Source organism: Prosopis cineraria, unplaced genomic scaffold, assembly GCF_029017545.1.
Source record: "Prosopis cineraria cultivar Desert tree isolate PC_DT_omini unplaced genomic scaffold, ASM2901754v1 PC88, whole genome shotgun sequence".
NCBI lineage: Eukaryota > Viridiplantae > Streptophyta > Magnoliopsida > Fabales > Fabaceae > Prosopis > Prosopis cineraria.
The window spans coordinates 51,389-62,365 of record NW_026555415.1 but is presented as its reverse complement, the minus strand read 5'-3'; the positions used below and the strand labels follow the sequence as shown (position 1 = coordinate 62,365).

General features: G+C 34.9%; 1 pseudogene; it reads left to right on the top strand.

The window, feature by feature from the left end:
* Positions 1-7,170, top strand: LOC129295323 (dolichyl-diphosphooligosaccharide--protein glycosyltransferase subunit 2-like; annotated as a pseudogene).
* Positions 7,171-10,977: the final 3,807 nt, after the last annotated feature.

The following is a 10,977-nucleotide window of genomic DNA, read 5'->3' as shown; positions in this document are numbered from 1 at the left end:
TTTCCTCCCCCTTGTCTAGTATCTCGCCTAGTTCTCAAGTTCTATGACCCTCAGGACACAAACCCGAACTATATCCCAGTGTAAGTCGTCGCCATCGAAGAAGTGCAAGCGCTGAGTTACTAGGCCCGCAATATCATGTTTCATATACGTATGATTTGACCCCCTTCTTCACAATTAAACCTTAACTGATCCACATGCAAATTACTGATGAAGCCATTCCTATGCTCATATGCTGATAATTGAAATTATCTGTTATTGGTGCAGGAATGGCCAGAATCCTAGCTGTATTTCTGGCGTTGCTTCTGGCTATTTCGATCTGTAAAGCGGCGGTGATTTACGAGCCGATCTCGGATTCTCATCGAACTGTGGCCGTAGAGCTCTTCGCGCCTATTAATGGATCCTATCCCAGGTGAACTAAACCCTAGTTAAACCTTTTTAATCTCAGGATGCTAATATCCGTCCTCCAGCTTCCCTTGGAGAACGGAGGATTGGTGAGAGAGTCTTGTGCCGCGAACTGTTCTCGACGCCAATTACATTTTGAAAGCACCAAAAAAAAAAATGATTACTTTTTGGCGATTCCAATATTTTTCTGATGTATCGAGATTGACGTACATTTGGTCAAAAAAAAAAAAAAGATTGACGCCAAATCTTATTTGTTTTTCTCTGATAGTTTGGAGGGACAATACTTAGGCGCCGTATATCATCAGTTAATCTCTTTGGTTTGTATCGCTTTGATAGGCAACTAATTATAATCTTGCATTATCACTTATCAGTTTAGAAGATACATATGAGGCCTTGAGCATTTATGAGATTCTTGCAATAGAAAAGAAGCCTGATGTGAGCACAACTGCTTGTCAAAAAGTAATGGAGATTCTTGGGTCATCATCTCCTCCAAAGGATGTGTTCTATGCCTTAAAAGTTAATGGAAAATTGAAATGCAAGGTCGATGAGAAGGTTCTCAAGGTACCTGCATGCCATGCCCATTATTTCGTTTGTTGCAGCTTAAATGTTGTTGCCTGTGAAACTTTCATCGTTGTGTTTGAATCTCAAAATTGACGTTGGCATTTGTTTTACTTGTTAAGAATATTGCTTCAAGACTGCAAGCCACTGTCAGTGATGCAAGTACGTTGTTCGACATATACTACTCAATAGGAAGTCTGGTTCTTATAAAGGTAATTCTTGGGATTTTATTTAATTGTGCAAGTGAGTATTTTTTTTTTCTTCCCTTCAATGTTCTTTAGACATTTTAGCTATTATTACAGAGATATCTCTCTTCTGAGACTTTTTTTCAGTTCTGTTAATGTCCTCCCTCCCCCAAAGAATTCAGTACTGTTGCTGCCACAAAGCAATGTAATATATGTTTCTATAATTGCTTCTGATCTCCCAGTGTTGTTTGCAGGATCAGACTCCTAATGTTGATGTGCTTCTTGCTGATGGTGATGGGACATTTCAATCAATCAAGGTTTTTTTTATCATATTTTTCTTTAAGTTTCTATATATGTTTGCATTAGGATATAGAACCACAACCCGTTCATATCATTTTCTTTTGCTGCAATCACAATTCAAAACCTAATGTGGAAACCTGAGTTAAGAGTTAATGTCATGCATTATTGGCAGGCGCTAAGCCAGAGTGATGGAAGATGGCGCTACAGCCCTGATAACCCTGAGTCTAGTACTTATGCTGCCGGTAATTATATGTGTTAATATTTCTCTCTCTGTGTCTTTGTCAAGCTAGGGCTAGGCTAGCTTGAGCCATTGGATCCCAATGGTATTTGTGATATATAATCCATACTCATAATTAGTAACTTGTTTTTAACATGCATGTTGCAGGATTAGCACTTGAAGCATTTGCTGGGGTGATCTCACTAGCATCTTCTGAAATTGATCGGTCTGGGGTAAAGTTTGGGATCTTTAAAATGTGCAATTTTAAAAATCAATGACATAGGGTAGTTGCATATATTGTGCTGAAATTTATTTGATGAAGCTTACAGGCAGTGCTAGCAAGTTAAATTTGAACAGCATTGATGCTTGACTATTTTGATGATAATCTTAAATCTAGAAAGTCATTGTAGTTAGTTAGTTAAGCTTTTTGAGTTTTGATTAATAATAATTTTCCTTAGAATATTTTAAGTGAACTGTTCAGACACCAACAAACTGTGAACTGAATATGACTTTCATCATCATCTGATGGGGCCAAAGCGAATTGATCCAAACCAAAGAGTGGCAAGGTTAAAGAAGCCTTCCTCAAGGGGCTTAAAGTGAAATAGTGAATCTCTTCTGATATTTAATCACTGTGTGTACATGAGCATGAGAGATAGAAGGGGAAGAGGAGTGAGAGAGCAGGCTTGCCCGTGAAAATGCTGCTGTAGACATGACAATTAGAGAGTAATATTCCTGTAATTTGATTGATGCCATGCCAATGCTGCTGCTTCTCTCTGTTGTATCGTGCAATCATATCTTTATGGGCGCTTTTATTGGTATCTTACATTAGTTCCATATTGGCAGATTGATATGGTGAAAAATGATATATTGAAGCTTTTTGACAGCATTGAGAAATATGGTATGTTTATCTAATTCCTCATTCAATGTTTTTTTTTTAAATTATACATTAATTTAGAAATCTATATTATGGATGTAGTGGCAATGAAGTCCTTTTCTAATCTTATGATTTTGTATTGGATAGGCTCTATTGCTCATAACGTTAGTGCATTCTAAGCTTCATTAGGTTTGGTGTTCATGTTGACCTTGCGTTGTACTTTTTCCTTTTTTTAATGTTATTTAACTATGATTATAGACATATCCTAATATGTTGTAAAATTATGGCTTTTCTTTGGGATTTCTATTTTCTTGACCTCCATTCTCTGTTTTTCTGCAACGGGACCTTGTTATTGGTGGTCAAATTATGTTTTAATGAACTAAGTAGGCTGGTGGCTGAAGGAAGTAAATGGACCTCTTAAAATTCTCGTATCAAAAGGCTTTTTGTTTCTTGTGTACATGAACTTCTAATTCTCTTGTAGGGTTGAGTATGAGTGAAATTACTGCGTGTTCGATATCAAGTGCCTTAATGTAGCTAGAAGATACTTGTAGATTGTTAACATTCCTAGTTCTAGCCCCTCTTCCTCCTAACTTCTAATATTTTTATCACTTTTTTATCGTGGGGACTGGGGATAAAGCTATTTGGTATTTGGTGCTACCTGATAATCTAGACTTGAGCAATAATTGTCACTTTTCTCCATTTGTAGTCATTGCATTTTCTTGTCCTGGTGCTAAGCTTTATGCATAATTACAGTGGTCTTAGATGAGCATGTTGTCTATTTTCAGATGATGGGACCTTTTACTTTGATGAGAAAATTGTTGGTGGACGTGAGTATCAAGGTTCTCTTTCCACGACTGCTTCGGTTGTGCGGGGGCTTACAGCATTTTCTGACATAACTTCTGAAAAATTGAATGTGCGTGGACTGTGTGGGATTACTTTTATTTCTTAGTCTTTGAAAGATGTTCTATTAATGCTTTGGTTTTTTATATTTCCAGCTTCCAGCAGATAAAATATTGGGTTTGGCAAAATTCTTCCTGGGCATTGGAATCCCAGGAGATGCAAAGGATTTCTTCAATCAAATAGAATCATTAGCTTTTTTAGAGAATAGCAGGTGAGTACCCTTTTAAAATCAATTGCATAGTTACAGTTTAATGGTATTATATTTATATTCTTCTTCTCTGATTGATTAGCCTCTTCATTATAATTGAAAAATGCATATAAACTGAATCTCTTATGGTGTAACTGTAGGGTTGCCACCCCATTGATACTGTCTCTTCCTGACACTGTTTTTTCATTAACCAATGAAGACTTGCTTAAGGTATGCAACTGAGTTAGGATTTTTAAACTGTTGGTTTTATATCACTGAAGTTACAAAAGTTAGGTAGCTCTTAGAATTTGGGATTTAATGAGTTTCTGAATGCCATGATTAAGGCAAGCATTTAGGTGTCATGCCCCATGCCTGATGACGTTGGAAAATATTTTTTATTTATTCTGGGCCTCAGTCACCTCATATGCTTGCCCTTCTGCTTTTCCCCCATCATTATCATTACATTTTCCCTCAGCCAGTCACTTGCATTTCTGTTTTGGGCTCTTGACAACTTTAATCTTAGATTTGCGGCTGTGCAGTGTTGATTCTTGTCATTTTCTGTTGACAAAATTTGACAAACACATTTCAAAATTAATCAGGTTAAGGTGAATACAGTGCTTGGTTCAGCTGCACCACCTTTAACGGTTAAACTTGTTCGAGCATTCAGATCTGGTGCTGAAGATTCATCTATTATTGAGAGTAAGGTGAGCAATGCCTTATTTCCAGGAGCAGGGTGTGAGATTTTTTCCCTCTCTCTCAGAAAACTTAGTTACCTCTTTGAAGGATCTCACTTTCCATTTTGTGATTACCCTGTACCTTTTGCATGATATAGGAGCTCCAGTATGACTCAACAAGTGGACTTCATGTCTTCAGTTTTCTCTCAAAGCATGTGGATTTGGGAACTTATATATTTGTTTTTGAGGTATTCCTTCTTGTTTAATTTACTTATTTGTTTTCCTTTCAGTTGCATCAGGGCATATTTATTGTATTTAAAACCTATTTTGTAGATGGTGCTTCATGGATCTCATAATGATAAAATATATGCCACTGGAGGCCAAATTCACGTGCCAGTATATGTCACTGGAATCAATAAAGTTGGCAATGCAGAAATTGCTGTTCTCGACAGTGATTTGGAAGTGTTGAAACCAGAAAAACGTATGTTTCAAGTTATGTTTAAAAAATTATGAGCCGTTATATCCGTGGCAGTACTGATTTCTGATAAGTGATAAGTAAAACAATTTCTCATCATTCTATTTCATGTTTGAAGTTTGAATGATACATATGAAGTGCTATTTTGTATTTGAGTGGCTTTTTGGGTTTCAATTGGCTTTTTACATCCTGCTTTTTCCTATCCAGGTTGGATTTGTCTAGAAATAATGTTGTTTCACTCTCAGCTAACCACCTGCAGAAGTTGCGTTTGTCATTTCAATTGACAATGCCTAATGGTCGTGCTTTTAAGCCACATCAGGTTAGTAATTAACATTAAACCTTCTGAATGAATTATTTTCACCACTTATTTTATTGAGGATTTTGTTGTTCTGCAGGCATTTCTTAAGTTGAGACATGAGACTAAGGTTGAACACATCTTTGTGGTTGGGAATACTGGCCAGAAGTTTGAGATCATTCTTGTTAAGTTTCTCTTGTCACATGTTTTATTATTGTCTTGGCTTGGAGTTCTCTTGAGTACTGTTTTTTTCATTTGTTACATCCTGTAGTAACTAGCTATTACACATAAGCAGAATTCGTATATTTGTCCATAAAGGTCAGTTTATATTCATCTACTTTTATAGTTTTTGTTTTCCTCACATTTTTTTTTAATTCTGACTTGTAGGATTTTCTTGGCTTGGTGGAAAAATTCTTTTATCTCTCAGGCAGATATGACATTGAGCTGACTGTTGGTGATGCTGCCATGGTGTCTGGCCCTACAAGCTTTCTTTTAATTTCCCTCCTTCACTTTTATACTGACCGTCTGAGCTTTTATTTTATTATCTTTTTTTTTTTCAGGAGAACTCTTTCTTGCAGCCTCTGGGCCATGTTGATTTAGATCTTCCAGATGCACCTGAAAAGGGAGCTCGCCCTCCTGCTCCACCTGTTGATCCTTATTCAAGATATGGACCCAAAGAAGAGATAACCCACTTATTCAGGGCTCCTGAAAAGCGACCACCGCAGAATCTCGCTAGCTTTCTTGATTTTGACCCTTTTGCCACTTATTGGTTTTTTGGTTGGTGTGAGTCCTATAATCCTCAATAATCTCCATGTGCGTGTTTGGGATAATTGGAACAAAATATGATGGCTGGTAGATTCAAGTTATTTGAAATCTTTGATGAAAGTAAAATAACCTTGGTCTCAGTTAGTGATCTTGACATCATTTTTATCTAACTACTCGGCTAATGTTCTTCATATTTTGAGTACTCTTTTGCTACTTATGATTGTGAAGCGTAGGGATTGTTCAATGTTGATGAAACATTCCCAATTACTTGCATATATTTTTTGTACCTGCTTTTATCGTGGTTCACATTCCTCCTGTGGGGTAGGTGGTAACAGTATTCATTCTGTCTGATATCATTTACAGCTTTTACGATTAGGAGTGAACCTGAAGAACTTCCCTGCTTCATCAGTAAATGCTCTCTATGCTGCTCTGTTCCATCTTGGCATTGCTGCAGTTCTGTTGCTTTATACACTTTTCTGGTTGAAGGTAGGTCACTTTTCATATTAATCCTGAACAGAGCAGTTGAGCATTTTTCTGTCAGTTTCTACTCGGTGTTTTGAAGTATTTTGTATCAGAGGTGGTTAATTCCTGATGAGAAGGGTAATTTTTAGTGTATGTCATGGTTAACTAGTAGGCTAATGACATTAATCTATGTCATCTATCGTATATGATGCATATATTGGTGGAATGTTTGTTTATTTTGTGGTTCCATTTTTCTTCTGACAGGGCAATTGAGTTGAAAATCTTCCCAATTTTCCTAGAAGTTTCTGTTTATTGACTACACGTGTGTTTTTGTGCAGCTGGACCTGTTCACCACACTCAAAACACTAAGTCTTTTAGGAGTATTTTTGCTGTTTGTGGGACACACAAGTCTTTCCTATCTCGCTTCTACATCGGCCAAGTTGAAGTCTGCATGAGTAAACCGATGAATCTCCCTATATATATTACAAGAGACGACAATAGAAAGAGTTACTTCTTGAAGGGAAATTGGTGCTAATCCAGTTTTGTAGGACCTTTCTTGGATCAGCTCATGGCGAGTGAAGATAGTTGAGTTGTATTGAAAGAGAAAAGTTCATCTCGTTGATCTCTGCTATTCCCCTTTGAAAAACCTATGATGGTCCAACCAATGTTTTAGCCTTCGTTCTACCTGCCCTTGACCTTATTTATGGTAAGCATAGCCTTTTTTAACATTATGCTTTCGAGTTATTGACCATTTTTTTTAAGAAAAAGGTAACATTATGCTTTCTAGTCAGCAAAAATATTTCCTTTAGCTACCCTAGCCTCCCTGTTCCAAAATGGCACTTCTGCATTTGATAGGATACATATATTATGCGTGCACCTGTGTTGTGTTGTCATTTACTTGGTATGACGATCCACAATTCCAAAGAAAAAGAAAAGGACGGAACTAGATGAGGACTGTAAATAGCCGTAACTGGGCTGTTAGTTGAAATCTTGAATTCATGTGATGTGCTAAATCAGGCAATTTCAAGATGTTCAAATAATGAGGTTGTTTTCTTTCCAACAAACGAGACGTCCGCCCTGCAAAGGTTATTTATATTGCGGGATAAGCAGTCCTCGTTTCTTGATAGTCTGTTTTAGAAAATTAGTTCAGGAAAAAATTTCTACTCCGCGACTCGTAACTTGATATTTATGTGAAAATATTTGTTTTGGCAAAAACACAATTTTATTAATCATTGAAAAAATGGACTCTACACACTAATAATCAAAGCAAACAAAAGAAAAAAAAATAATTTTAAGTTCTGATATTTTGTTCATGTTTTGTTATTGATTTTCGTTTTTTTTTGGGTGTTTTAAGTCTTTATATTTTTGTTTTTGAATGTTTTAGTTCCTTTTATGAATAAAGTGAAGAGATTTAAAATATTAAAAAAAAATAAGGATTAATGACAAAACACAAAGTGTATTGAGCCAAAGTTATGTTTGTCCCCAAAAAAAAAAAAATCACTCAAGATCTTGTACAGAAAGAACTAAACACAAACACAAACCAAAAGAACAAGAATAAGTTTTGCCAGTTGAAACAAACAGCAAAAAGAAAATTAGAGAATAGTATAAAAACAATATTAAACAAAAACAGTCATCAGCTATGCTGCAACAACGCATTAACCAACGCCACACCTTTCAGTCTCCAACCTGCCTTCCTTTAACAAAAAAGTGGGAAAAAGGGTTTCAAATCATTGGTCAAAATATTAATCAAAGGGCCCGTTGGTGAGATAACTTATGCAAAAGGGGACGACCTCTTTCTACAAGATACACTGCTCAATCAACTACTTCAATACCCTTTCTAGATGAAAGATTAATAACAAAACCAAAACATTTAGGTAAAGAATCTAAAACTTCCTTCATCTCCCACTTGCCTCTCCATTCAGCCCCTGTTATTAATTTCTTCTTATAGCGCCAGAAAAAAATCTGCACAATCAGGCTTTGTATCAACAGCTTCAACATTTTGCTCGTTTAGGATTGCAATAACTTTTTTAATCGCCAATACTTAAACCACAAATGGAGAATCAGCTTGCACCATCTCTCAATCCCCAAAGCATTTATCCTTTTATGTTCCTGCAAATCAAACCAATAGTTGTTAGTGATTAAATCATAAGATTATTCACAATTCACCTTAACCCTCCCTCTCCTCGGACCCACCCAATTCATCACAATTCATACTGTACCGAGAGACGCAATCGTTTCAATGATCAATGCAGTAGCCCATAGTGCAGTGCCCTTTATTACGACTACAATGTTGTTTGATTACACTCAGTTAAATTAATCAGTACCTTAGGGAAGCAAAATCCAGACAATGTTGTTGTAACGCAAACAATGTTGATACACAATCTTTTTTTGTTGTTGCCATTCTTGATTTGAAACTCAACATCCAGACTGAATCGACCTCGGAATGGTTATTTAGTACATTTATCACACCATACAACGAATATTCCCCTCAATAAATGGGACCCGCCAATCTTATCCCCAGCTCTTTCAACGATGTAAATTTGCGGATTAAAGCACTTAGTTTGTGCATATCCGACAAAACTGTGTTCTCTTTGAACAACTTGGTTTTCTTTAGGAAACTAATTCTTTTCTTGCTATTAGATTTATCTCAATTTTGTCATGTATGTATATAACTTATCATCCTAAAAAGTCATTATTTTCGTATCATTATCAGTTTTCTATTTATGATTCAAACGTTATTGATTGGAGATCTCTGAAGCATGAGTTGCGACTTTCGATACAATATCTCAATAAATTAGAATATTAGTCCTAAGTTGACTCCACAGCTGTCTCTTAGTGATCTGGAATTATTTTTTTTATACAACTCTCCTATCTAGTTACCGAGTAAATTTGAAAAAAAAATTGACAATGTAATCTTTTTATTATTATTACTATTGTAGATGCTATGGTTTTATTGAAAGCAACCATGTTCAAGGCAAGACAGATACTAAATGTAGGTATATTGCTTATAATATTAATTCACCACATTATGAGAAATTAGTTTATCTCATTAAACCCAACTCCCATTGTAATGCAATCTTTTTTTTTTAATTCACAAAGCTTTTAAATTTTTGGGATATATATGTCATATAACTACACTTGTTTAGTTTAGGGGCAGTAATTTAGGTTAAGCTCAACAAGCTAACCTAAATAAGTTTAAAAAAGGCTAGGACTAAGTTTAATAAAATAATAATTTTTAATACTAGTCCTAATAGAAATGAAATCCTAATTGGGTTGGGCTTAACCTTGACCTGAATAACCAAATAAAAAATTATATTTTTAGAAAGCATATAAAATATAATAAATATTAATTATTTTTTTAATTTTTAGGTTATTTTATATTAAAATACTATATATTTAAGTGTATTACGATAGATACTTTTAAGAAATTAAAAAATATTCATGTTGTTATGTTTTTATTATTTTTAATATATAAAATATTTTAAAATAGTATTTAAAATATATTTTAATATTGATTTTTAGATTTTAAGACCCAAATTTAAATCTTATACATCATTTAAGTATTAAAAAATATATTATATATTTTTATAAAATAAAAATAATTAATTTTAAAGTAAAAAATTAAATTAAAATTAATTTTTAAAATAAAAATGATGGCATTCGGACCACCAAAAACCCGAATGAATTCAAGCCAGGTTTAGCCATTCAAGTTTTCATGAGGTTCAGGTTTGACTTAAATAAGCTCGAATTGTCTGAATTATTGATTCTAGTTTAGTCTTTTAAGGTTTTCTTGAGGTAAAAATATAATTACAATAAAAAAAATTATAAGTTGTGAGTTCTCTTTCGCTGTCTTGTACTAGGGCTGCACAAATACCGGACTGGACCGGGTTGGATGTCAACCCGAAGTCTAGTCTGAATGGAGACCGGGTTAGAATTTTCAGTCCAAAGACTGGTCTAGTCTTGTTGGACCCGGGACCTGGACCGGGTTGGACTTGGTCCACCGGGTTACTGGACCAGTCTAGTTTTTTGAATCCAACTATCTTCAAAAAAAAAAGGTCCTCATATCCCCTTTCCTATTCACTTGTATCAATATCATAAGCTTACTACCGTTTGAGTTTCAAAGCAAGCACTATTTAATTGCACATGATCCTTGTTATGAGATTAATTATGTTTCTTTCAGTTTTTTAGAGTATAAATAATCATCTTTCTCGTGTATTATATGAAGTACAAAAAAGGTGTCATACTATTCAATACCTACAAATATTACTACTGTTTTTTTTATTCTTGCAAGTGTCAAAGAGCTAGTTAGAGATTTGTGTTAATTATAAATGTAAGATTTTCATTTTTTTTATCTCTTGTATTTTATTTTTGTCTAAATTACCCTATAATCATATTTTCATGCGATATGGAGAAATGGAGAAATGACAAATGAGGCTATCAGACTTCAGAGTTCAGAGACCGAGTCTGAAGCATGCACGTGAGGTGTGAGGGTACTGTTACTGGGCTCAACTAAGTAAGATCTTTTTTTTTTTGTAAATAATTATATTATTTAATATTTAATATTAAAAAAATAACCTGGACCGGGCCGGACTGATTGGTCCGAAAGAGCAGTCTCTAGTCTGGTCTGACCCGTATGTGCAGTCTGACCCGTTCAGTCCAGTCTTTTGTTCGGGTTGAATTTTT